Raw genomic sequence first — 23,894 nt, 5'->3', positions numbered from 1 at the left:
GGCGGTGGGGTGCTCCGTGCAGCCGCCCACGCTGTCTGAAGGCTGTCATCTGCTTCCTGCTCAGTCTGGAACTGTTCCCTTGAGGCTGGGGTCACCAGTTCTTCCTCAGACTGTGGACTTGGGCTTGGTCCCTCTGGAAGCGATGTAAGTGATGGGGTTGTTTCCGTTGCTGGTGAACCGCTCTCCGCTGGTGCACCTGAGGGTATTTCAGGCTCTGGCTGAGCCTTTTGGGTATGGCTGTCTTGTGCTTCTGCCAGTTCTGGCTCGCTGGCGCCCTCTGGCGTTGAGTTTGAAGATGTGGTTGCACTTGCTGGTGCTGGTTGCTGTTCCAGTTCCGGGCCTGGGACTGGAGATGCTGTGGCTGTTTCAGTGGTAGGCATGGAATCCGGGTCCACTACCTCTGTCTGGGTCTCAGGTAACACAGACGGGGCCTCTGTGGACGGCTCAGGAACAGGAATGGGTCTGGAAGCTTGCCTGGTTTGGCTACGTGTAACCATTCCCACTCTCTTGGCCCGCCTCACCTGGTTGGCCAAGTCTTCCCCCAGTAGCATGGGGATAGGATAGTTGTCATAGACTGCAAAAGTCCACATTCCTGACCAGTCTTTGTACTGGACAGGCAGTTGAGCTGTAGGCAAGTCTACAGCTTGTGACATGAAGGGGTAAATTGTAACTTTGGCCTTTGGGTTGATGAATTTGGGGTCAACGAAGGATTGGTGGATAGCTGACACTTGTGCCCCCGTGTCTCTCCACGCAGTAACCTTCTTTCCGCCCACTCTCAAATTTTCCCTTCGCTCCAAGGGTATTTGAGAGGCATCCGGGCCTGGGGATCTTTGGTGTGATGGTGGTGTAATGAATTGCACTTGCATGGTGTTCTTGGGACAGTTGGCCTTGATATGTCCCAGTTCATTACACTTAAAGTATCTTCCATCTGATGGGTCACTGGGCCGAGGTGAGTTACTGGAGACTGGTGAGGTTGAAGGGTAGGGTATCTGTGGCTTTACTTGGGTGGTATGTGGGGTCTTTGGCTGTCCTCGGTTGTAGGGTTTATGGTCTGTGTGCCCCCTGTGGTAATCGTTCCCCTTGACAGTAGCTTTCTTGCTTTCTGCCAGTTCCATCCATTTGGCTCCAATCTCCCCCGCCTCAGCGATATCTTTGGGATTTCCATCTTGTATGTACCGTGTGATGTCTTCAGGAACACCATCCAAGAACTGCTCCATTTGTATGAGGAGGTTCAGTTCTTCCAAGGTTTGAATGTTGTTTCCTGTTATCCAGGCCTCATAGTTTTTTGCAATGTAGTAGGCGTGTTTGGGAAATGACACCTCTGGTTTCCACTTTTGGGTTCTGAAGTGCCGACGGGCATGATCTGGGGTTATCCCCATCCTGTATCTGGCCTTGGTTTGAAAAAGTTTATAGTCATTCATTTGCTGCTTAGGCATTTCAGCTGCCACCTCTGCTAAAGGTCCACTGAGTTGTGGCCTTAACTCTACCATGTACTGGTCTTCGGGGATGCTGTACCCAAGACAGGCTCTTTCAAAATTTTCCAAGAAGGCCTCGGTGTCATCACCTGCCTTGTAGGTGGGAAATTTCCTGTGCTGTGGAGCAATAATTGGCGCCGGGTTGTTAGGGTTGGCTGGCACATGCAGCCCAGCTTCTGCAAAGTCCAGTTCATGATTTCTCTGTTTTTCCTTCTCTTCATTTTCTTTTTGTTGTTTTTCCATTTCTCGGTGGTAGGCCACCTCTTCTTCTTCTTGCTTCCTTCTGTGGGCCAACTCTTCTTCTGCTTGCTTCCTTCGGTGGGCCACCTCTTCTTCTTCTAGTTTTCTTTTGTATGCTGCCTCTAAGGCTGCCTGTTCTCTTTGGTAGGCTGCCAGTTTGATGCTTTCTTCCTTTTCTTTCAGCTCCACCTCTTTTTGTCTTTTTTCCAGTTGTCGCCTGTGTTCAGCTTCTTTGATTTGTTCTTCGGCCTCCATTTTTGTCTTGGTAGACATGGTTCCTGTTTTCTTGTGTTGGGGTGCCCTCCGGTGTTTCTCTTCTGAACTGCAGGCTCTGTTGCCTCCTGAAGTCTGCCTAGCAACAGTGCCTTTAGCTAATCTTCAATGTCAAGTAAACCTGAAAAACCACTTTATTTGCATTTATATAGTGCTGGTATGACTCTCAATGGGAGTGCTATTGTGTGACAAAAGACTGTTAATAGTCCTTAACGACTTCTTGCTTAACATGCAAGCCACAAACTGCCAGAGAGAGCAGAAAAAAAAAATTCTCTCTGGTTCCCTTTTAAAACCAAACTGTTTCTCTCTGCTAAAAAGCCCTTAGCAGAGAAAAGAAAAATATAATATTCCTACTGGCTTCTGGATTCTGTCTATATCCCACCGCTGCTACACCATATCATAACCTTAGTCCCAGATCTGGACCTTAGCGTCCAAAATATGGGGGTTAGCATGAAAACCTCCAAGCTTAGTCCCCAGCTTGGACCTGGTACCTGCTGCCACCACCCAAAAAATTAGAGTGTTTTGGGGCACTCTGGTCCCACTGAAAAACCTTCCCTGGGGACCCCAAGACCCAAATCCCTTGAGTCTCACAACAAAGGGAAATAATCCTTTTTCCCTTCCCCCCTCCAGGTGCTCCTGGAGAGATACACAGACACAAGCTCTGTGAATCCAAACAGAGTGACTTCCCCTCTCCGTTCCCGGTCCTGGAACAAAAAGGACTTTCCTATTCCCCCAGAGGGAATGCAAAATCAGGCTAGCCAATTCAACACACACCGATCTCCCCTGATTTCTTCCTCCCACCAATTCCCTGGTGAGTACAGACTCAATTTCCCTGAAGTAAAGAAAAACTCCAACAGGTCTTAAAAGAAAGCTTTATATAAAAAAGAAAGAAAAAATACAAATGCTCTCTCTGTATTAAGATGACACAATACAGGGCAATTGCTTAAAAGAATATTGAATAAACAACCTTATTCAAAAAGAATACAAATCAAAGCACTCCTGCACTTATATTCATGCAAATACCAAAGAAAAGAAACCATATAACTTAATATCTGATCTCTTTGTCCTTACACTTAGATACAGAAGATTAGAAAACAGAACTACTTCTCCAAAGCTCAGAGAAAGCAGGCAGACAGAAAACAAAGACCCCAGACACACAATTCCCTCCGCCCAAAGCTGAAAAATCCGGTTTCCTGATTGGTCCTCTGGTCAGGTGCTTTAGGTGAAAGAGACATTAACCCTTAGCTATCTGTTTATGACACTACCCTATTCAGTGTGTACTCTGAATAGGTACACACTGTGTGGTTGAAGAGACAAAGTACTATACAAGGCTGATGAATGATCAGCCATTCCTCTCTAGTTAGCTGGTCATTACTCATGCAGTATTTATTGAAGTGGCAAAAGCTACTTTTGGCAGTGGAATAATTAAAGATCAGTGAATATTACTATAAACTCTGTGGCCAGGGATTTTGTAACATGCCAGGGATTTAGCAGCATAATAAAAATGGGCATATATTTTGCCAGAAAGGATTATTTTTTTCAAACTACTGGTTGCAACCAATGAAACCATTTTGAGATATTTGAAGATAAAAAATTCAAATTTTTATTCTAAACATTGTTTTCTGTTATTTAATTTTAAATGTGAAAAATTTGCATTTGGTTACAGGGAACTCCTTCTCTCACACAGTGGTTTGGGAGATTTCATTAAGGTATCCAATATCTTCATGTGCTAAACCATCATCTGTTGAAAATGTTAAAATGCACACATATACAACTGTGTGTCCAGTTAGGTGTCTGTCTGTGTTAGGTGTGCAGAATCAGCAATTTTTTTGAAAATGTGATCTTCAGGTAACAACAGAGGAAAACAATATAGGAAACATTGTCTCTAGCAGTTCTATGATAGCACATTATCCAATATACCTCTAGTCAACAGACGGTGTCTTCAGTCCTGGCAGGTTTGAGCCGACTTCCTCTGATTCATTGACTTCAGTATCTACTCCAATTTTATACAGTAGGCAGGACTCAAAAGAGTAAATCATAGAATCATAGAACTGTAGGTTTAGAAGGATCCTCAAGAGCTCATCTAGTCCAATCCTTTGCACTCATGGCAGGACTAACTATTATCAAGCCCATTCCTGACAGGCATTTGTCTAAGCTGTTCTTAACAACCTCAAATGATGGAGAGTCCACAACCTCCCTAGGCAATTTATTCCAGCGCTTGACTACCCCGACAGTTAGGAAGTTTTTCCTAATGTCCAACCTAAACCAACCTAAACCTTGCTGTAAGTTAAGCCCATTGCTTCTTGTCCTATCCTCAGAGGTCAGGGAGAACAATTTTTCTTCCTCTTCCTTGTAACAGCCTTTTATGTACTTGAAAACTGTTATGTCCCGTCTCAGTCTGCTCTTCTCTGGATTAAACAAGCCCATTTTTTTCAATCTTTCCTGATAGGTCATGTTTTCTAGACCTTTAATCATTTTTGTTGTTCTCCTCTGGAATTTCTCCAATTTATCTACACCTTTCCTGAAATGTGGTGCCCAGAACTGGACACAATACTTCAGTTGACGCCTAATCAGCATGAAGTAAAGCAGACGAATTACTTCTTGTGTCTTGCTTAGAACAGTGTTCATTTTTTTTGCAACAGTGTTAAACTGTTGACTCATATTTCATTTGTGATCCACTATAACCCCTAGATACCTTTCTGCAGCACTCCTTCCTAGGCAATCATTTCCCATTTTTTGTGTGTGTGCAATAATTCTTCATTCCTAAGTGGAGTACTTTGCATTTGTCCTTACTGAATTTCATCCTATTTACTTCAGGCCACTTATCCAGTTTGTCCAAATCTTTTTGAATTTTAATCATATTCTCTAAAGCACTTGCAACTTGCTATCATCTGTAAACCTCACAGCTTGGTATCATCTGTAAACTTTATCAGTGTCCTCTCTATGCCATTGGCTAAATCATTGACGAAGATATTGAACACAACTGGACCCAGGACTGATCCCTGTGGGACCCCGCTTGGTATGCCCTTCCAATTTGACTGTGAACCACAGAAAACTACACTCTGGGAATGGTTTTCCAAGCAGTTATGCACCTTGTAGTAACTCCAAAGATTGTATTTCCCTAGTTTGTTTCTGAGAAGCTCATGTGAAACAGTATCAAAAGCCTTACTAAAATCAAAATATATCATATCTACCACTTCCCCTCATCCACAAAGCTTGTTACCTGTCAAAGAAAGCATTAAGTTAGTTTGACATGATTTGTTCTTGACAAATGCATATTGAGTGTTATTTATCGCCTTATTATCTTCTAGGTGTTTGCAAATACATTGCCTGGTTATTTGCTCATTATCTTTCTGGGCACTGAAGTTGTCTGTAGTTCCCTGGGTTGTCTTTATTCCCCTTTTTATAGATTGGCACTATATTTGCCCTCTTCCAGTCCTGTGGAACCTCTCCTGTCTTCCATATGTTTTTAAGATAATCACTAATGACTCAGATATCTCCTCAGTTAGCTCCTTGAGTATTCTAGGATGTCTTTCAACCTGAAGACATCTAACTTGTCTAAGTACGTGATTCTGGGATGCATTAACAGGTGTGTTGTAAACAAGACATGAGAAGTCATTCTTCCACTTTACTCTGCGCTGGTTAGGCCTCAACTGGAGTATTGTGTCCAGTTCTGGGCACTGCATTTCAAAAAAGATGTGGAGAAGTTGGAGAGGGTCCAGAGAAGAGCAACAAGAATGATTAAAGGTCTTGAGAACATGACCTATGAAGGAAGGCTGAAAGAATTGGGTTTGTTTAGTTTGGAAAAGAGAAGACTGAGAGGGGACATGATAGCAGTTTTCAGGTATCTAAAAGGGTGTCATCAGGAGGAGGGAGAAAACTTGTTCACCTTAGCCTCCAATGATAGAACAAGAAGCAATGGGCTTAAACTGCAGCAAGGGAGATTTAAGTTGGACATTAGGAAAAAGTTCCTAACTGTCAGGGTAGTTAAACACTGGAATAGATTGCCTAGGGAAGTTGTGGAATCTCCATCTCTGGAGATATTTAAGAGTAGGTTAGATAAATGTCTATTAGGGATGGTCTAGATAGTATTTGGTCCTGCCATGAGGGCAGGGGACTGGACTCGATGACCTCTCGAGGTCCCTTCCAGTCCTAGAGTCTATGAGTCTATAAGTAATTTTTAACTTGTTCTTTCCCTGTTTTAGCCTCAGCTCCTACCTCATTTTCTCTGGAATTCACTGTGCTAGATATCTGATCGCTACTAAACTTTTTGGTGAAAACTGAACCAAAAAAATCATTTAGCACTTCTGCCATTTCCACATTTTCTGTTATTGTCTTTCCCCTTCATTGAGTCTTATCATTTTGCATTGGATCAGCATTTTTTTAATGATCTCCTACTTTCCTTGAGAACCTTCCTTCTTCCCTCTTATAATACAATGTTCTGCTGCCTACTGGATCAGTGGCAGAACCAAGGGTTTGATCTTGAGCAAATGACTTTAATTCCCATTTTCTTCAATCAGTACTGGTACCTCCCACGACCATGCCTCAAGAGATCTTGTCAGCCCACGCAGATTTACATTTTCTAAAAAGTGCTCTTAAAGTGCAGTCCCACCTGCTGAAAAGTAGCTGTAGTCTTGTGACATCAGTTTCCCAATTATTTCCATGAGATCTGAGGTAGCATGATCTAGGTATATTTACTCTGATCTCAGTGAAGGGAGATGGACTAGATGAACTCTTGAGGTCCCTTCCAGCCTTACATTTCTGTGATTCTATGATTACAAATTTCACAAAACATTATTAATAGTCACTGAGTATCTCACCATTCCTGAATGGAAAAGCACTATATGAGAGCTAGGTATTAATTATCAACCCTCAGAATTACATTATGGGGATTTTTTTTAACAAGCAACCTTCACAACATATAAGAATTTTAAGCATAAAAAGGGCAAATCTAGTGTCTAAAATTTATCCCCAAAACTTACCAATAAATCTTGACCACAAAGCAATTCTATACATTTGGGTGTCAAATGTTTTGTTAAACCCTCTGCAGAATTCATGCATTTTAGGTGCTCAAACGTACTCATTCTCCTTTGATTATCCTTAAAATTCTCACAGTGCATAAGAGCACTGTCTTCTAGGCCAGTGCTTCTCAAGCTTTTTGATACTTGGGACTGGCTTGCCACCTCCCTAAACTGTGTCAAGAATGTTACCAGCTTTGCCCATTACTTTGGGGTACGCTCATTTATTAGGGTTACTCTTCTGGGGGAGGGAGGGTTCTGTATGTCTATCAATGTACTGCTTGTTTCACTTGTGTTCTCACACTGAGCTCTACTTCTCCCTGCTGCAAGTTCCCTCCCAATGGAGCTATTCTGCAGGACCTAGGTTCCCCAGTGCTGGGTCCTTCCAGCTCCAGAATCAGACGAACACACACACACATTAACAGAGCACGTCTGAGAGGACCAGATTAATCAGCACTCCCAAGCTGACCCCTTATATGTCCCTGGACTCCAGGAGGTTGGGTTGAGCACCTTTTCCAAGCTGTCACCCTCATATGCCCTTAGACTCAGCAGGCTGAGTCAAACAGCACCTCCAAGCTGTTACTTTCATATGCCATGAGTACCGCACCAGAATAGAGCATGCCTGAGCAGGCTGGGTTGAGCAGCATTTCCAAGCTGACGCCCTCATATGTCTCAGGTTCAGTATGTCTCTATCCCCACTTTCACATAATGATTATTCTCATAGTAACCCACTTAATGAGCAAGCCCTGCAGGAGTTTTGGGAGCTGCAGAGATCTTTTAGTTTAGGTACATGGAGCGTTGCTGCAGAACGAATGATAAAGCCAAAAAACACCCACGAGAGGGAGAGAGAGAAGCAACCAGCTTAATTGTGAAAGTTATTAATTGCCAGGTAATAACCATAGGGGAGCTAAACAAACAAAACAGTTATAATATTAAATCTAACTTAAACTTGATTATAAAAGCCAGGTTTAGAAAACTATAATTGAGCACACAAGTCAAGGTCAGAAGGCTATACCGAGAGAGAGACAGAGAGAGAGAGAGAGAGAGAGAGAGGGGTTCTCACCACTCCATGAAGCTTGAATTAATCGGGGGTCCCAGGTGGTGGTGGAAGCTCCAGAGTGCTGGAGACTGGCAGAGCCCCCAGCATGATCAGTCAGGAGAAGCTGAAGTCCCAATGGAACTGATGCAGATTTTGGATCCAGGCATCAGAGCATTTACTTGAGCCTAGGTAGGGGTTTTTGTAGGGAAAGAACAATGGTTCAAGGGAGAACACTAGATTTGTTTATGTGTAAATAAGGGAGAATACCAAAGTTGTTTTGTTCAGGCTAGACAATGGGAGCTGATCATTCCTGGCTTTGGGCGGTGTTCCTTTGAGGGAGCTCACAATGCAATTAAGAAGCTTCACTGCTTTGGATACCAATAAAGGATTTATTACTAGAATTGGTCTGAGCTGGGTGTGTGCAGGCCTGGGTTCATTAACTCCTGGTGCAGAGATCCCCCATCATGCACTGCTTCCCTGCTTTTCTGGTCCCAGAGTTCCATGCAGTTCTTTCCTTGGAATCTCTGTTCTCCATTCTTTATGCTAATAGAGATGCCTCCCTATTCCATCTTTGATGCAAATGAGGCATGGGGAGTTTCCTTAATCCTGTCCATCCTTATCCCAGGGGTTTAGGTGCGTCTTCCACTGCCTTTTCATTGCTTTTTGTAAGTCTTTCTTCTGATCAGTTTTGGTTTAGGCAGAGGCTGGAGGGGTTGGGGGAAAGGTCTGTCATAAACAGATAGGTAAGGGTTAATGTTCTTTTACCTGTAAAGGGGTAACAACAGTAACCTGAAACACCTGACCAGAGGACCAATCAGGAAACAAGACTTTTTCAAATCTGGGTGGAGGGAAGTTTTGGGTGTGAGTTCTTTGTTTTTTGTCTTGTGTCTGTGCCCTCTCGGCTCTGAGAGTGATTTTTCTATCTCCTAGCTTTCTAATCTTCTGTTTCCAAGTTGTAAGTACAAGGATAGTAAGACAATAAGTTTATATTGTTTTTTTGTATTTACATGTGTGTAGTTGCTGGAATGTGTTAAATTGTATTCTTTTTGGATAAGGCTGTTTATTCATTTTTTTCCTTTAAGCAATTGACCCTGTATATTGTCAACTTGATACAGAGCCTATTTTTAATGTCCTTTTTTCTTTCTTTTTATATAAAGCTTTCTTTTTTAAGACCTGTTGGAGTTTTTCTTTAGTGGGGACTCCAGGGAATTGAGTCTGCAGCTCACCAGGGAATTGGTGGGAGGAAGAAGTCAGGGGGAAAATCTCTTTGTGTTAAATTTACTAAGCCTGACTTTGCATACCCTCTGGGTGAGGGGGGGAGAGAGATTAGCTCTCTCGGTACTTGTGTTTCCAGGACTGGAAGCAGGGAATCTCCTAGGGTCGTCCAGAGAGGGGAGCCTGGGAGGAAGTAACCAGGAAACAAGGGGAGGGGGTTATTTCCCTTTGTTGTAAGACTCAAGGCATCTGAGTCTGGTGGTCCCCCAGGGAAGGTTTTGGGGAGACCACAGTGAGGGACGGAGAGGAATTATTTAAGTTAAGTTCTAATGTAGGCACGAGGACGAATGGGTACAAACTGGATATTAGGAAGTTTAGACTTGAAATTAGACGAAGGTTTCTAACCATTAGGGGAGTGAAGTTTTGGAGCAGCCTTCCGAGGGAAGTAGTGGGGGCAAAAGACTTATCTGGCTTCAAGACTAAGCTGGATAAGTATATGGAGGGGATGTTATGATAGGATAGTTTAATTTGGGCAATTGATCTTGGATTATCACCAGATAAGTCTGCTCAATGGTCTGCGGGGGGATGTTGGATGGGATGGGAACTGAGTTACTGCAGAGAATTCCTTCTTGGGTGCTGGCTGGTGAGTCTTGCCCACATGCTCAGGGTTTAGCTGATCGCCATATTTGGGGTCGGGAAGGAATTTTCCTCCAGGGCGGATTGGCAGGGGCCCTGGAGGTTTTTCGCCTTCCTCTGCAGCGTGGGGCATGGGTCGCTTGCTGGTGGATTCTCTGCAGTTTGAGGTCTTCAAACCAGTTTTGAGGATTTCAATAACTCAGTCCTGGATTAGGGGTTGTATAAAAGTGGATGGGTAGGGTTCTGTGGCCTGCCTTGTGCAGGAGGTCAGACTAGATGATCATATTGGTCCCTTCTGACCTATGAGTCTATGAGTCAGGCACTGTATAATTCCTGGCTGGTGGCAGCTTTACCAGGTCCAAGCTGATAACTAAGCTTGGAGGTTTTCATGCTAACACCCATATTTTGGACGCTAAGGTCCAGATCTGGGAAAAAATGTTATGACAAGGTCTTTCATGAGTCAGACAAGCTGCATACTGTGCCCTGGTTCCTGAAGAACACAGAGCTGACAGGTAACAGGAAGATCTCAGGGGACTGGTGCCAGTTCATGGATTGATCATGAGAAACACTGTTCTAAAGGGTCATGATGTCTTGTACTTCTCAAGTGTTCTTGAGATGCTCATTCATACCATTAGAGATCACTCCAAATGCTTCAATAATCACTGGGATTTTCTTTGTTCTAATTTTACACAATCATTCCACTTTGTGGCAGAGTTTTTCATAGTTTGCAATCTTCTCTTTTTGTTCCTTTTTTAAGTTTCTGTCTACTGGTATGGCAATATCAATTAACATGGTCTTGTCTTTTCTTTAACTATGTTCATCCTGTTTGCCTACACTGTTCAGTCTGTGACAATTGCTAGATCCCATAAAAACTTAGGCTGTTCATTCGCTAGAGAGCTTTCAGTTCAGTGGTTGTAACATTGCATAGTTTGTTTAAATCTGTATTTGCCACAGAGGCTCCAATGGAGACACTTTGTGACCTCATTATGTCTGTTCAGATATTCTTTCCCAGCCAGGCTCCTGCAGGCGCTAAACACGTGCTCCACTGGCTCCTCCATTTTGGAACACTTTCTGCAGTTTGGGGAGAAATTCTGCTAGTAAATTTAGTTTTAAACGAGGTTAAGCCTTAAAGACCTCTCTTGTGCTCTCATAATGAAACTCTCTGTCTCCTTTTTGAGGTATCCTTCTACAAGACATGAGTCTCTTAATCTTTGATCACTAATGGGTTCAATCTCTCTCCACTGCTGCCCATATACTGATTTCTGTGTAAATTTTTCGAGTCTTTCTTTGGTGTCTTGTTTTGTCCTTTCTTGGGCTGGAATGCATGCTCACCCATTGCTTGTTATCGTGACCAGATGATCTTTTACTCTGGCTGACTTGCCATATATTCTGATGTGAAATTCTTCATTGTCAAATGCTTCCTCCACAGGTACAGGCCTTCTCCATCATATCACCAGATGTACATCCTGTCCATTTTTTAATTGATATTCATTACTCTATGCATCACCATAAACATTTTTGTTTAGATATCAATTTTTTTTCCTCTTGATTCCATTTGACCATTCCAGAAGCATACTATACTGCTGGTATCAACCACATATTAATGGCTCAGATCAACATCTAGTTGAGTTTTGTCCTTTGGGTTACTCTTATTTGTCTGTACTATTATTTTTTCACTTCTTCTTTAACTTCCTTCTTCTTCCTCTGTGTTCTTGCTGTTTCTCTCCTTCCAGTGTTGGAGTATTCATTTCCTCCACCTCTCTCTTCCAGTTCTGCCAAAATCCAACATTGGATTACTTTTTGATATGCACTACAAGTCCATTTCACTTTTTGTCGACAATGATCTCCAGTTTTCTTGGGTTGTTTGGACAGTTACATGATATCAATCTGGGGTGGCCTATCTCCACACAACTTACACTGCCAGGCAAAGTGTGTGCAGTCTAGCTAAGCTCTTCTGAAGCCTTCTTTATACCATTCATAATAATTTTCAATTTATCTGTGACCTCCATATTCAGTCAGGTTGGCAGGCTATCCCCCGCTAAGTGTTAAACCTGTACTTCCAGGCCTTGGGGTTTGGTATTAATAATTAATTAATTAATTATTACTATTGTTATTACATTTGATCAACTGTATCTCTACATATTATCCAACGTGATGGATATTTTAAAAATAATTTGTGCTTATATGACATTTATTATCAGAGGACCTCAAGCCAATTTACAGATATGAGAGAATATACCTCACAGCCCTGCATTGGGCTAACAGCCAAATTTTCAAACTGTCCATTAATTGGGGTTGCCAAAATTAGCTATACATTTGAAAATTTGGCCTTAAATCATTTGTTCCAAGGATACAGGAAATACGTAGCACAGACAATCCATGACAACTGCACATTAAGGGCCTGATTCTGCACTGCTGTTACTCTGTTGAATTTGGCAGAGTTACTCCTGAACTGCAGCAGGATGAAATTCAAATCAGGCTTGTTGCCTGTATCACTACTGTTCAATATGTATGTATTCTTTGGACCTTTTGCTGTAACAATTGTGTAACATACAACAGCTGTTAGTCCACAGGTAAAATGACACATTTATTGGCTATGAGAATATAAGGGGAAAATACTAAGATAAAAATAAATACTCTAATACAATATTTTGAACCTCTTTACACCATTGTCCTGGAATTGCATGAGATATATGTGTGCTGTAGATATTGCCTTGTTTTATTTACATGTTTTGGGCAATAAACAGTCCTTCAGACAGATGGTTGAATTAAGAAAGCTTTACCTTATGCAGTAAAATGAGGCTCTGGCCAGATGGACCTGTACATATCAGTGCCAGTATTGCACCTTATCCATATGGAATGAAAAATTTATGGCAGAAGTAATTATTTTCATATTCATACTTGAAAACAAGCGAAGGGCTGCTTATTTGTATAGTTCCACTATACAACAAATAAACATGAAAATGCTGTTTCCTTGGATAGTTATGAACAATACATTAATTTGCAGTATCTAATTAACGGCTGAGTTCTTTAAAAGGTGATCAGTGAAAAAGACTAAATCTTCCTAATAGTGCTGTCAAATGATTTAAAATAGTTAATGATGATTAATCGTGAGATTACAAAAAATAGTCGTGATTAATCACAGTTTTAATCACACTATTAAACAATAATTGAATACCATTTATTTAAATATTTTTAATGTTGGGGAGGAAGTGTGTGTGTGTGTTGGGAGTAAGAATGTGGATGTGTTGGGGGAAGAGTGTGTGTGTGTGTGTGTGTGTGTGTGTGTGTGTGTGTGTGTGTGTGTGTGTGTGTGTGTGTGTACACGTGTTTTCAGGGACCGCTATCTATTTGAACAGAGGGCTCCGGAGCCTGAACGATTTTTCAGCCAGCAACAGCTGCCGTGGGCAGCACTCGCTCTTGAGCTAGCAGCAGCAACAGCTGACAGGCTCCCCCCAGTTCCCCAACCCCAGCTCAGCAGTGACCGAGTACACAGGAGCGGACCACATCAACATCAGCCCCTGACCCCCGCTCTGCACAGCAGACAGGATGCATTATCCCAGTCTGGAGCAGCTTGGATGAGTGGTTCCATGGTTAGGGGAGGAGACTGGAGTAGGGCAGCAGGAACAGTGGCACCTCTTCCAGAGGCAGGGACAAGTGACCCCCTGAGCACAGCACGCTGGTGTGTGATTAATGCTCATTTTTTAAAAAGCATTAATTTGTTTTGAGTTAATCATATGTGTTAACTGTGACTAATTGACAGCCCTAATTTTTATTTTTGATTACAAATATTTTCACTATACAAGTCGTAGCATGAAGGGGCATATGAATATTTAGCATATCTTGGAATACCTTGGAACACCAGCTACAACAGTGCCATGTGAATGTCTATTCTCACTTACAGATGCCATTGTAAATAAGAAGTGGGCAGCATTATCTCCTGTAAATGTAAACAAATGTGTTTGTCTAAGCGATTGGCTGAACAAGTAGTAGGACTACGTGGACTTGAAGGCTCTAAAGTATTACTTTTGTTTTGTTTTTGAGTGCAGTTACGTAAAAAATAATTCTACATTTTTAAGTTGCACTTTCACAATAAAGGGATTGCACTACAGTACTTGAATGAGGTGAACTGAAAAATATGATTTATCTTTTTTACAGTGCAAATATTTGTAATAAAAATAATAATATAAAGTGAGTACTTTGTATTCTGTGTTGTAATTAAAATCAATATATTTGAAAATGTAGAAAAACATCTGAAAATATTTATAATAAATGTAAATTGGTATTCTATTATTGTTTAACAGTGTGATTAAAATTGCAAATAATCATGACTAATTTTTTTAATCTAGTTAATTTGTTTTGCGCTAATTGCATAAGTTAAATGTGATTTGTTGATTGCCCTACTTCGAAATGATGTGCTGAGTTATGTATACATAAAGGGTACAGTTGAGTACACAGTTTGGGATTTTCTCTGTTTTGACATCTCAAGGCTCAGTTATGGCTTGTGCAAACAGATGCTTTTATGATGCAGGATTATGGAAGGGTTGGAGCCAAGAATGGCTGGAGGCATTATGCCCTCAGAAGCAAGTTGAATGTCTCCAGGAACTCACTACACCATTAGAAAACTACACTATGTTCACCTCAACAGGGCCAGCCTCCAGGCACTAGCAGTTCACAGGGATAGTGGCACTATTACCATGGTCTCAAACACTTGTTTAACAGGGCACTGGGCTTTAAGGTGGCTGCCTGCCCTTTAATGCACTTATTACAGCCCTTGAACGCTTTAAAACTGGGAGCCATAGTTTCAAGCCATATATTTGCTACAAGAAAACACATGCAGGGCTTCCATCCTCTTAGAGATGGGAGACAGGAGAGATCCAGGGTCAAGTAAGGACCAGAGAGGGGAGTCGCTCCATACTTATCAAATGACAGGCCTGATAGGAGAATACCTATAGGGAGGAAGAAACAGCTTGGGTGGGGGGATAGAAGGGGTTCAGCTGGGAAGCTTTGGAGACAGGGGCCTGATGAGCATTGAGAGTATTTTATGCCAGTTAGGAACATGATTTCACCTTCCCCAGCTAACGGATGAGCCCCACCTGCTTACATTCCTGTTCCTGATACCTTTGGAATGCCCCTTTTATGTGCAGGCAGCATTTGCTTCAATAATGTGGCTGACACTTGTTCATGTACAGTAGGAGGGGAAGGTTTCCCTATACCCTCTCCCCAATGCTCTTAGTAGTCCAAATTTGGCCCCAAAAGCACAAAGCCCACTGTATATATACAGGAGAATGAAAAAACAAGTTTACAAGTCTGAATCCATTTTATACATATGCAAAGATGCTTAGTTCATAGTTCAAATTATGCACCAAAACTTAAGCCAGGTCTTTGAATATTTAAGAAGGGCAGGGAATGGTGTCTAATGGTTAAAGGATGTGACAGTGAGATCTCCCAGGGTCCATTCCTAGCTATGCTACTGAGTCAGTGTGTCAACTGAAGAGTGTCATTTAAACGTATCTGTGTCTCCATTTACCTATCTGTAAAATGGATATGATACCAATATCACAACAGGGGGATACAGACTCTAAAATAAAGGACAATAAGGGACAGTGAGCTCCTCTGAAATAACGGATCCATTCAGGAACATTACTTTCCCATCGTTATATTCTCCATTGCCCACCAAATCATAGCGTTAGAAGGGACCACAAGGGTCATCTAGTCTAACCCCATGCCAGGTTTCAGGATTTGTTGGGTCTAAACCATGCAGGACAGATGGCTATCCATCTCCTTTTGAAAACCTGCAATAAAGAAGAGTCTGCAAGCTCCCTATACTAGAAATATCGCCATTTCCTCTTCCTTGTCCCTGCATTACAGCCATTGCTCATACAACTTATGGTGTCCTACAAAATGTGGTAGTACTCTTTTATCATGAGGGGTTGTAAGGTTTAATTAATATTTGTTAAGTAGTTTGAGATCCTTTGATTGAAGGTACTAGGTAAGTGCAAAGCGGTTTTATAATGAGTTACTGGAAAGCATTCTCTGTAGCACTTTGCTCTTGAATTTGCATAAACTAAACAACTGAGAGATGTCTGTGTGATGGTGAACATATTTAAAATGTATTTCCTCTGTTTTCAACAAAGTCACCCACAAAAATCCCACATTAATATTGACAAAAATACATACAAACTCAAAACATCAAATTATCAAAAATAATTGAGAGATTAAAACAATATAGAATAATAGAAATTCTCCCAAACAAAATCTTATATCAGAGTATTCCATGCTAACAGAGCATACTGAAAAATGATTAGTTTTGAATACTTTTGGAGGGACAACCATTTCTGAGATATGTTTGTGGCAAAATATAACTACCGGTAATCTTTAAAAACAAACTTTTCCCTAATACAGTTCTAATTTGATTCTTGACTACCAAAACCATTGTTTGGTGGCTGAATGTAAAGGAAATAGCAGCTGTCAGAAGTTGTTTACATATGGCATATTAGAGCACAGTAGAGAACCTCTAGCTGAATGAGCAACAGGGTGGTGATCAATGTGAAACTCTAACACAAATCTTTTCCTTGATTATATCTTTTACAAATTTGAATTCCTGAATTCTTGCCCAACATGAACTGTAATTTCCATTGTAATTAGTCTACTAACTTGTCTGTGTTGTCTCTCAACTTCATGCATGTTAAGTTGGTCCAATAAAAGATACTACCTTACCTACCACCTCTGCATGTTTAAAGGAAGTTAGGCTTCATATTCAGATGACAAGAATATGGTTTCATTCCATCTGAGCACTCCTATTCAGGACAGCACTTAAGCACATACTTAAAATATGTGCTTACGTCTCTCTGAAGTCAACCCCCAGGGGTCAGAGTTAACAGGATGAGAAAGGCTGATGAATACACAAAGCATGGTTGGTAGTTTTAGTAGTTGGAAGATTCTGTTGCCTTTGAGTACTAAAATAGCTACACAAGGAGTATTTTCCACCCATCTGTGTTTATCACAAAGAGATGCCTTCAGTTTTCATTCTATGTTTAAAAGTCTAACTTATATAGTTACAAGTTAGCTATTAAAAAGTCTATCAGCCTGCTTGTTTATGACAACCAACTTCATACATAGTTACCTGTCAGTGGTGTTATTCCTTCAAGCTATTATTTTTAGCTTTATACAAAATATCCATATACCATATGTACTCGTTCATAGGCCGAATTTTTTTTTAGTAAAAAAGGGAAGCACCAGAGAAGGGAGTCGGCTTATGAATGGGTATAGAGAGGGAGAGCTGGGACACAGCCCCATCCCCACAACAGAGGGCGCAAGGAGAGGCAGCACAGCCAGCAGAGACAGAGGGAAGAGGCAGGGACAGAGTCTCTCCACTTCTGGCCACGCTGGTTTCCCCCAGCCTCCAAAGCAGCTGCAGCTCCGAGGCTGGCAGGCTGCAGCCGTGCTGCTCATCCCTGCCCCCCCAGAACAGGCTGTGGCTGTGCCACCTGGCCCACTGGAGCATGCTGCGGTGGTGCCGCCTGGCCCAACCCACTGGAATATGCTGTGGCCACTCCGCCCGGTCTGGCCCGCCGGAGCAGGCTGCAGCTCCAGCCAGGTCAGAGACATCCTCCCCTGGCCCTCTCCAGATAAGGTGGGAAGGGAAGGGATGGGGAGAGTGTGGGAGTCCCGGGCTAGGGGTGGGATCATGTGGGGAGTGGTCACAGGGGTTACTCCTCTGACTCCTAACTTCTCCCCCTGGAAAAATTTCCCCACCAGTTGCTGTATTGGCCTGTCAGGGTAAGCAGATGGAGCGCCGGGACACTTTGTTTACTTAGGTTTACCTTCGTGCCTGTGGACTAGAGTGACCAGATGTCCCAATTTTATAGGGACAGTCCCGATTTTGGGATCTCTTTCTTATATAGGCTCCTATTACCTCCCACTCCCTGTCCCGATTTTTCACATTTGCTGTCTGGTCACCCTACTGTGGACGCTCGAACCATCTCAGCCCACCAGCAGCTTATCCTGATGGCCTGGGAGCCAAAGTTTTCTGACCCCTGAATTACAGGGTCGGCTTATTGAATGGGTTATAAAAGTTTCCATTTTTAATTATCCATCCTGGGCGGGGTCAGCTTATAAATGAATCAGCTTATGGTCGAGAATATATGGCAATTCCTTTTACTCAACTCCCTTTTAAGAGATGTTTGCTACTGTACATTAAAAATCAGAGCCATTTACTGCGCAAGAGGAATAGGAGAATGGCATGGTCTTAATTTGGTACAGAGAAGGCTTTGTAGTAGTTTGGTATTTTGAGTGTCTCTCCAACTGTATCACAACTGTTTTGTACTTTAGGAGAAATAAACTGCACTTCAAGCTTAATGACAACTCACTTTAAGACAATTAAAATCCATTGTACTTGCTCTTGTCGCTAAAAGAACTCAGATTAATTGGGAACAAAATCTTCTATGCTACAGTATAGCATTATGTGAAAGGGAAGAGTGATCTAACTGTATAGAGGCTGTGCTCTAGCCCAGTGGTCAGTGTGCTGCAGTAACTACCAGGTACGGTTGTGCATGTTATACAGAAACCACTCTGTACGCAAACATGTGAGAGAGAAAGAGAATGAACATCTGTCCACATAGGCAGAAGGTTTAAATTAATAGAACATTTGGTACAATGAAATATCAATTTAGTAGTTTATTATAATCTCCATAAAAATAAAGATGTGTTTTGTCTGTTCTGGGCATACTTTAGTTTGTGGCAATCTGCAATAATTGCCCTATGTTTAAAAATACAATATTCTGGGAACAGCTTTCTAATACAATTTCCCTGCTATTTTGTAATGCTATAATACTCTTTGTGACTTACAATGACCAGAACTAGAGATGTGCATAAAACATGTTCGGAAAGTTTGGTATGATCTGTTATTTTTATAATTTATATTTGTGAGAACTTTTTGAGAACTATCTTGGTGAGAATTAAAGGAATAGAAGAAACTGGATTTCATCTCTGGATGAGTTTGTTCATGATATACAGTGGAGACTGGACGTTACAATAATTAGGATTGCATATGCTTTTTGTGCAGATATGTGATTATTATCTGTGGGTAATATTAAAGTATCTCCACCAAGGCTGAAAATTTAGAAAGCTGGAGATTTTATGCATACATCTTGATGTCCTCATCTGCATATTTGGTTAATACATATCACTTTATTTACACAAATGGCTGCAGATATCCTGATAACTAGTCCAACAAGGCTGCAGAACAAAATGAGCTTCACGAACAAAGGAATTGCTATGCTCTTGATTAGCTCTGGAATTACCCTGAACTACCATCTAAGTAACTCTGGTGACTCCTTGAGGCTGCTCCTGGCCCTGGGCTGGATGAAAGCTGTGGTTGGGTTGCTGGCCCTGGACTGGGAAGAGGACCTGACAGCTTCCAATCAGTAGCCAAGAGATAATCTGGCTGTACTGCTGACCCTTACTGAATGCCTAGCTTTCACTACACCTTGCCCCTTGACTCTCTAGTTGGTTACTGCTCCATGCCCCCATGGCTAGGGTTAGATGGCTAGAATGACAGTCATTCTAGCCACAGCTCCAGGTCTACGCCCACGGGGTGGGTTTCAGGCCTATGCTCTAAACTATTTCTCTATAGTCAGAGTCGTCTACCAACAGGGATCCTGCACTGAGCAATCCTACACATACAAATGCAGCCTACAGCATCTCCTCAGTTTTCTACATCAGCAGATTTAAGGGACTAGGAAGGAGCAATTCAGAGATCAGCTAAACATAGGGTCCTCGCATCTCTACAGTAGAATGGCCAGGCCTAGGTGCAGATCTGTGCTACAGCCAGATTGTATGACAATGCTACATCACCATCTCTCTGATGTTCAGGTTAGTACACAGGGTCCTAGAGAGGCGAGCCCAATCACTGAGAGCTCAGTCGTAGTGATGTTCTGGCAAAGGTCCCAATTCCTGGGAACCAGCAAGCAACCGATCAGCTAGGTTGTGCACTGCAAATCTTCTCTGCTCTATGAATAGATTAGAGCTGGTGGGGAAATTGGGGGCGGGGGCAGCCTAATCCATTGAAAAGTTAGATTTTTCAGCAACAAAAATCAAAAATTTTCAGCTGAAAATCGATGCTTTGAAATAGGAAAAGCCTCATGCTAGTTATAAGTGTGGGTTATTTATGCCCCATTTCTCCTTCAGGGGATGAGCTTCCTGGACAGACTACATTTCCTGTGGTGCGCCAAGGTCTCCTCCCTGGCTGAGCTGCTGTAGTGCCTCATGGGACTCCACATCAACCCCATTCCCACTCCTTTCCTGTCCTTCACACACCTCCCAATACTCCCTGTATGATAATGAACAGGGAACCCCTAAAAAACTGTGCTCCACAGCATGGCACTACTTTTGCCCCCATCCTTTCCCCTGGCACAAGCCACACACAGCAGAACCACATTAGTTTCACTACATCTGGGGACTTCTGCCTCTGTGGAAAGGGGAGAAGATTTTACTCCAAAGCAAAGAAGAGTAGAAGTCCCAGATTGCTCCTATGCATTTCCATGGACTTTCACACCACTCAGAATGGAGCTTTACTCTGTTTATAGGGAAATTTTGCTAGAGTTCTGTGGCTGAAATCTCTGAGTTCATAAACACTTCAGCAACAGCTGTTGCTCCAGCTAAGGAAATGAAGAGGAGATCACTGCCAATGTTCCCCTGGCTGATAAGAGTGGAAAAAAAGGAGCAGTATGAAGGCTCTTCCAAATACAAAGAAACATATAATGAAGTCTTTGCACACAAACAATTAATCCACTCTAATAAGTAGTTTGTATGCCATTACTTTAGCTAGAAAGATCACTGATATAATACACAAATGATTAACAACAATATGTAGCATATTGGTCTTTCCAGCCAATAATTGTTATCATATAAGACAAGCATTAAGGAGATCTAACCCAAAGGAAGAATTTAGCATGTGTCCCTTCTCCCAAAGGTCTTCATTACAATAATTTGACTTCCCAGGTCTTATAACACCTTATGGGAAGCTCATTCACATGGCACCAATCTTCTTCCTTTCCACTTTGGAAGGTATCTATTGTCATCTGTATGTTCTAGGATGTATATAGCATGGCCTGACCTGACAGATCCTTGCCAAAGCCACTCAATACTGGCACCTGATCTTCCACTCAGCCATTTTCTCAACCAGAATGTTTGGCGTTCCCACCTTACCAACCTCTTTCTTTGGGTCCACCAGCCTCCTCTTTCATCTGACCCTTAATTCTCACCTTTGGTCCCAGTAGGTTGCATGCAGCAATTTGTGATTGCTAGGATTTTGTTTTCTGACTGCTGCCGCATTACACGTCTAGGAGTCTGTCGAAGGCAACTGGCTGCCATTGGTGTTCATTTGGGGTTCACTGTCTTGTAGCTTTGTATTACAGAAATTTTTATTTTTCCTCTTGTAAGAAAAACATCTTCCTTTTTCAATAAACTGTTCCCCTATGTCGACTGTCTACCTCAAGCAGCCATAGTACTTCAGAGATATATATATTATTGGTGAAGAGAGTTTAAAGTATAGCGAAAAAGGAGGACCTTTCATTTTTCTGGTACGTTCTCTTTCTCATTTCATGAAAGCATGAGGGAGACCTCTGCAAATGGAGCATGCCTTTTTAATAAGTAGAACTCTAGTGTTCATTTTCAAAAGTTGCATTTTTGCAATACATTGTTTCAGACACTTAAAATCCTGTTTGCTGATGGTTTTATTTTTGGTGGGTTGCTCGGGGGAAGGAGTTGTTTGTTTATTGGTATATGAGGTTGCAATTTTCACCATAAATATCACTTATTTTATACCGATACTAGTCTTCATTAAATACATTTGCTAACATTTTAAAATCCTTCATGGTCAAAGAGCACATTAAAATAGCAACAGCAGAAAACTCTAGCCTGTTAATATATAGTTGTAGTAAATACTGTATTTAGCCTGAAAATAATTTGGAGAGATGTGAGATAGAAAGGAATTAAAACAATACTGAGAGGAGGGGGGGAAACTTGAACACATTTCATATTGCTGCTACATGAAGGATGTTGAGTGCAGCTGAGTCCTGGTATCATAAAGGTGTTGGAGCTGTTCATGGCAGCAGAATTCTTTTAATTATTAAATATTATGCCAGAAAATCTTAAAAACTGGAAATGCATTAGTTCATAAGAAATTGAGCAGTTGGTTTTATTACTTGTTTTTCTTGTTAGAAAAGAAGCTTTTAAAACTACTTGCAGTGTTAATTGCACATTTATTTCTTGTCTTGCAGAGAATGACATAAAATCACTGATGTGTTTGTTTTCATTTCCAAAACGTAATGTAAAAAAATAAAACCTGCTTAGCATGATCTTCAATACTTCTTACCATAGAAACCTTTTATTATTACATTATGATAAATGTCCTTCCATAAGGAAAAAAACTATAAAGAAGGTGAAAGAAAATATCCATACACTTGTTATTCTAAAATATTTACTGCAGGGTTGGATGAAATCTTAGCTTCCCTGAGCTGTGAAGGAAAATAATATACATGCTAACTTCAAGTATATAACAGCATGAATGAATCATTATAATCACTATTTTTTCCATTCACTCAAAACTGAGATAAGTCATTGATTGACCCCCATTAGCCAAATACACAGAAATGGTGGTTAAAAATAGTATAAATATTGCAGAAAGATTTTGTCTTTTTGGAAGAAAAGATTGCAGAAATCTATCCTTATTCCAAGGTGTAGCTAGGTCATATTGCAGAGAGGAAATTATATTAATTTTAGTGGTCACCCTCTCCTATGGTCTGGAGAAACAGCATTCATCCACTGGTCATATATAAAGTTACAGTTGACGTTAGGGAAACTGAATATCTGCTAGAAAGACATTTTGACCCCCCTTTTATTCTTTTGACTTTCTAAAAAAGCCTCATGAGACTATGTCTCCATATCCAAAACCTATCATTATTGTAATTATGAAACTCTAATCAGATCTGGTTTTTGACTAGCCCTGTGACAGTACACAAGGAGGAAGAGGGCACAAGAAAACTTCGCCTACTTACACTCTGGTCCACTTGCCTGTCACGATCCCTATGCTTGCACTCACTGAGCACTGGTCTTTCCCAAAGAGAGGGGGATTAAGAGCAGGGACATAGACCAGACCACTCTATTCCATTCTATATAGCTTCTTATACCATGCTCAACACCATGGGCAGAGGGTCACATAGGCTGGGGCAGGCTATGCCTCCCCAAACAGCAAGACGTGCCCCCAACCTGCTCCCTGTGTACGGCGGCTCCAGTCCTGCTTCAGCCCCCCAGTGCTCTGGGGCTATGCGCCACCTGCCTTCCCAGCACTCCAGAGCTGGGGAGGCTGCAGCCGCGTGCTGCCCACTGTCCAGAGTTCAGAAGGCTTGGGCTGCATGCTGCTCGCCTCGCATGATCTGGGGCTGAGAGAACTGTGGCCACCCACCCTCCCATGCTCTGGGGCTGAGGAAATTTGGCCTGTGCACCACCCACCTTCCCAGCACTCAAGGGCCTGGGAGGATGGGGTTTCGCGCTGCCCGCCCTCCCCTGCTCAGTGGCTGGGGAAGCTGGGGCTGTGTGCTGCCCACACCCCAGGGCTGGGGGAACTGCAGCCATGTGCTGCCTGCCTTCCTGGTGCACCTGGTCTCGGGAGGCTGGGGCCACGTGCCACCCCAGCGCTCTGGGACTGTGGGGAGCTAGCCTGGAGCAGTACCTGGCCAGTGGCTAGGGGGGAGAGGGGGCGCTGGGCTCTGGCTGGGGCAGTAGGGGCAGGGCCTTAGACAGAAGGGGCAGGGCTGGGGCTAGCCTCCCACAGCTGGTGGAACCACGCCACCCATGCTCATCACCATAGTATCAGAGCATCTTCCATTAATGTATTAAACAATAGGACTAACATCTGTCATGTGTTGTTTGTTCTCTCATAGAATCATAGATGCTTAGGGTTGGAAGAGACCTCAGGAGGTCATTTAGTCCAAT

The sequence above is a fragment of the Gopherus evgoodei genome, chromosome 1 (genome assembly GCF_007399415.2).
Source record: "Gopherus evgoodei ecotype Sinaloan lineage chromosome 1, rGopEvg1_v1.p, whole genome shotgun sequence".
NCBI classification, from domain to species: domain Eukaryota; kingdom Metazoa; phylum Chordata; order Testudines; family Testudinidae; genus Gopherus; species Gopherus evgoodei.
This window is presented reverse-complemented; position numbering follows the sequence as displayed.